This window comes from Hylaeus volcanicus, chromosome 4, assembly GCF_026283585.1.
Source record: "Hylaeus volcanicus isolate JK05 chromosome 4, UHH_iyHylVolc1.0_haploid, whole genome shotgun sequence".
Taxonomy (NCBI): domain Eukaryota; kingdom Metazoa; phylum Arthropoda; class Insecta; order Hymenoptera; family Colletidae; genus Hylaeus; species Hylaeus volcanicus.
Window position 1 is genome coordinate 2,851,397 of NC_071979.1, and position 5,052 is coordinate 2,856,448.

The 5,052-nt window shown below is 33.9% G+C and overlaps 1 protein-coding gene across 1 annotated transcript in view; it reads right to left on the bottom strand.

Annotated features, from left to right (window-relative positions):
* LOC128875695 (probable inactive tRNA-specific adenosine deaminase-like protein 3) overlaps window positions 1-5,052 on the bottom strand; it is a 19,911-nt gene that overhangs the window by 2,767 nt on the left and 12,092 nt on the right. The gene's annotated exons all lie outside the window — the stretch shown is intronic.

Consider the following 5,052-nt stretch of genomic DNA (forward strand, 5'->3'; position numbering starts at 1 on the left):
TACGTTATATTATTTTGTATATGTATTTTACACATGTGTTTTATGTATGAAATGTTTTATGAGGTAATATTGTATATATCGCAGATTAAAAAATGCTTTGTAAATCTTGTAATACTTAATATCGAATCATGATTAAATTTGTTATAAATAAGAAATAATATTAAAGATACTATTAAATACAAACAAAAATTTTTATTCGTCTGGCCGTTACCATCAGGTTTTTAAATTGATAGTTGATTCTTCTTGGATAAATCAAGTATATTAACAGATACAATACCGGCGAATGAACATTGGAATTAATTAATTACGGATTAAAGTCTTCTTCGGCTATTGCGCAGCAGGGTCCGATGTCGAATCTTTGGTATAGTCTCGTCTCTTTTTGATTCCTTATGCCGACTGTTTTGCGCCCAACCGTCCTCTGACGTTCTCCGCTACGACGCTCGTACATCCGTTTGGTCAAAGCTGACCACCACAGGCTCAACAGGGTTAGACGTCTGAAGTTTCGCTGATTGAAGTTAATCCGCGAGGTCATTGTTATGTGCGCTACTCGTTTCTACACAAATTGAACCGTCCGTGTCTTGTACAGGAAAGATCGCAGACGCGAGGAGCGTCGTGTTCCAAGTCGTTGGATTCTTGCGTGACGCCGCGCCGAGGATTTGCAGGAAATCTTTCGACGACGTTCCAAGCGGTTGTTGGAGATCAACGACCACGCTCTCGTTGCGTCGCGACACGAATCTCGCGGATCGTTTTCATTTCGGGACCGTAAATCCCGAATAAACAATAATAGCATGAGATTTTCGCGAGTATTTGTTGATGTTCGCCGAATTAATGTTGCGCAACTGATTATTTTTTAAAGTTTCGATACGGTGACCTCGCTTGCTTCAGTTTCGATCAAGTAGAATGTGTCTTAAGAGAGTATCTTGAAGGAGGGCTAAAAAAAGCGTTTTTCTTTTGGACGAATTTTTTAGGATGGAAAAAAGTAGTTACGTCTATCAAACTTTTTAAGATATCTTCATTAAGAAATATTGAAATTGTAGAGCACCTTACAATTAAAATCTCCTATTGGCGAGCAAGATGTAGGTTGTAATTTTGGTCTGAAACAAGAAACCAAAAGAAATTTTTATTCTCATACATTTTTCTTTTAAATGGACTAAGAAACCCCAAACAAAATTGTGAAACTTGAAATTATTTCACTGTATTTTATCACTTTAAAGTGATTTCTTTATTCCAAAAACACGTTTATTTCTCCAGCTTGAAATAATTTCATATTTCACAATTGCTTCTGGTTCTTCTTAGTTCGCTCAAAAGAAAAATGTATGAGAATAATTAATTTCTTTTGTTTTTTTTTTTGTTTCGGACCAAAATTACGACCTGTATCTTGCTTATCAGATGGAATCATTTAATTGTGTCGGTGCTCTACAAATGCGAGTCTCAGTCGACTCAATTTCAATACTTCTTGATGAGAAAATTTCTACAGACTATTCAAATATATATGAAAATATTTTAAAAAGTACGACAGATTTAATTATTTTTTTCCATACTAAAAATATTCCCCCAAAAAACGCTCTTTTTAGGCATCCTAATTCAGGGATACTTCTGACGCAACGCTTTTAACGAACTTAGGCTGTAAGTAATTAACACCAAGTTTCTCGCCTCCGCGTGCTGATTCTTATTTCCAGAATTTCAATCGGTCTTAGAAGCTGAACAAGAAAAAACTTATAGTTGCTGTTGAACTTTATTAATTTACTAACTTGTTGATTGACTTTATCTTCCTGTACAAATACAGGATTACCAACAGAAAAAAGAAGAAAAAAAAAAAGAAAAAAAATATGCAAAATACACAGGGTTGGCCAAGTATCATAAGTATAACAAGAAAAAACTTATAGTTGCTGTTGAACTTTATTAATTTACTAACTTATTGATTGACTTTATCTTCCTGTACAAGTACAGGATACCAACAGTAAAAATAAGAAAAGAAAAGAAAAGAAATGCAAAATACATAGGGTGGGCCAAGCAAGTATAACAAGACAAAACTTATAGGTGCTGTTGAACTTTATTAATTTACTAACTTATTTATTGACTTTATCTTCCAGTACAAATACAGGATACCAACAAAATAAATAGAAAAAAAAAATGCAAAATATACATGGTGGGCCAAGTAAGTATAACAAGTCATAACACCGTTATCAGTGTCTTTAGAGAAAAATGTCAAAGGGAAAAGATGAAAGGTTCAAAGAGTACTATATTTGTAGAAGCATAGTTCTGTAAGTGCAACGGTGCATGTGCATTCAACAGTTACAATTACTTTTTTAAATGGATGTATATATTTTGTTTACATAGATTTCATCATTCTAAGTAAAAAAGTATCACGGTAAAGTGATGAAAGAATGAATAGTTCACGAGATATTTTAAACAATTGTCTGTAACGAAGACGCTCAAATATTTCATGCACCGATAAGACTGCAATGTGCAACAATAACTAGAGATAGATCATTTTAACCATGTAATGAAAACAATGAAAAAGCGTTTGAGTATCTTTTTCGTTACAGACCATATTTTTGTTTAAAATATCTCGAGAACTAATAATTGTTTTCCAACATTTCCCCGATACTCTTTTTACGTAGAATGACAAAAGGATTAAATCTATGCACAACAATATCCATTTCCGTTAAAAAAAAAGTAATGAAAATATTGAATGCACAATGTACATCCACTACTGTACTTACAAAAGAAAAATATGGATTTACAAAAACAATTCTTTCCCTTCGACATTTCCCCAATACTCTTTTTACGTAGAATGACAAAAGGATTAAATCTATGCACAACAATATCCATTTCCGTTAAAAAAAAAGTAATGGAAATATTGAATGCACAATGTACATCCACTACTGTACTTACAAAAGAAAAATATGGATTTACAAATACAATTCTTTCCCTTCGACATTTTCCCATAAATACTGACAACGAAGTTATGGCTTGTCAAACTTATTTAGCCCATCTTGTATTTACGCGTACCGATGACGCGCTACGATGAACGGAAAGGTTCGGTAACAGCTACCTTGAAACTTAACTTCAGTTTATTGTACAACTCGAAAGGAAAACGTCGCGACGCTCAATTGAGTTTAATTCGAACGATACAGGGGCAAAAGTATTTACGAAAACGGTCATCGTAATTTTCACTGTTGCAGTGTGTCATCCTCTAATGGCGAGCACGCGTGCAAACTCGTCCCGTGGACGAAGCAACGGTATCAGACTCGGACGCACGTCTCTATTCCTGCAAATTATACCAAGACACCAAGGTCGTTCGCATATCTGTCTCGTGATGGACGAGTGCACGTACGAACCACGTGTAAGATCTTCTACACCGCCTGCTTTCGATTGAAATCGTAAACCGATCGTTACCATCGGTGTTACGGCACCGTGGCTCGATTAGCGTACTTCGAGATATGATTCTCGCGGACACCATCATTGCGATGCCAATAAATCACGAATGCACCGGAACGATCAGAGAAATTCGTTTCGTCGTTTTCTTACGAGGGTGTTCCGGCTTAAGGGCGTATCCTGAATTAGGAGGTCTAAAAAAAAGCGGTTTTTCGTGAATTTTTTTAGGACGGAAAAAAATGATTAATTCTATCGAACATTTTATCCTATTTTCATACATATTTGAGTAGTCTGTACAAATTTTTTCAAGAAGAAATATTCAAATGGAGTCCACTGTGACGCACATATGCAGACCACCTCACAATTAAAACCTACTATCGGCGGGAAATATGCAGGTCGTAATTTTGGTTTGACACAAAAAAAAAAGATATTTTCATTTTCATACATTTTTCTTCTATGCGAACTAAGAAAAACCCGCAAAAATGGTGAAATGTGAAATGACTGCAAGTTTGAAAAAAATAACGAATTCTTTGGTTGAAAAAAATCACTTTAACTTGATAAAAAAGTTGTTTACAATTTTTTTTGTATGAATTTTTTTAGTTATCTTTTTTTCTAGAAATTATAACTATTAAGTAGCCAGTAGATGAAAATTATCTCTTGCGAGCTTTCAGTGAATTCATAAAAATACCAAATAAAGATAATTTCAGTTTGAACAATATTTTATTTAATCTTTTATAAAAAAAGAGAGTCGTTTTACACGAATGCTTTGTCTTTGGTAGTATATACACTTTTTAAAAATTGAAAAAAGAAATGAAAATAAAGCTAAATTTATTCTGTTCGTTGAGAAACATTCAAAAAGTGGAGCAATTTAAGTTTGTTGAATGAAAATGATAAATATTGCGCTTCAGCCTTTCGTTGGTTAAGTATATATATACACACACACATATATATATGTGTAATCAAATTTGGCGGAATTTTTTCTTTTGTTTTGTTGGCACTACCACCTGTATACTTGTGTGTGACGTATTTTCTTACGTATTCATTCTAAATATATATATATGTATATTTTATTTTCTAAACACAAATAACCCTTATTAAAAAATTAATTTAAGTGAACAGTATCGCACGATCGAATTAGCGATTAGTGTTCAATTAAATTGATTTTTATTTTGCCAATCGAAACTCCATTTTTTTTTGTTCCTCCATAAAGAAACCGCGGTTTAGGGTGTTAAGGTACTCAAGAATTATGGGTATGTCGACTTTGTTTATTTTAAACAATTATTTTATGAGTCGTTCGAGCTCCCGTTTGCAACCGGATTAAAAAATCTTCCACCGCTCAGGCGTCTTTCCACCAAACCTCATTTTTCTCAAAACACAGTTTTTCGAACTCGTATGCAAAGTTAATTGGCAAAAAATAAATCGATTGACTTCTTGGCTGCAACTACCTTACACATGTCTATTGTCATAAACCTTTAAACTGAAACAAAAATAATAATTTGGCTATTGAATAATGATATGTCATACATACAGTTATCTTTCTTGTTAAAAAAAAATACAATATTTTAGAGAAAAATGTTTAACGCGTTAATGCTGGAGCGGCGGCGCTGCCATTTGTGATTCTCGCCATGGGGCGGTGCGGTGGTACACGCCATTTGATAGACACGCGAGCGT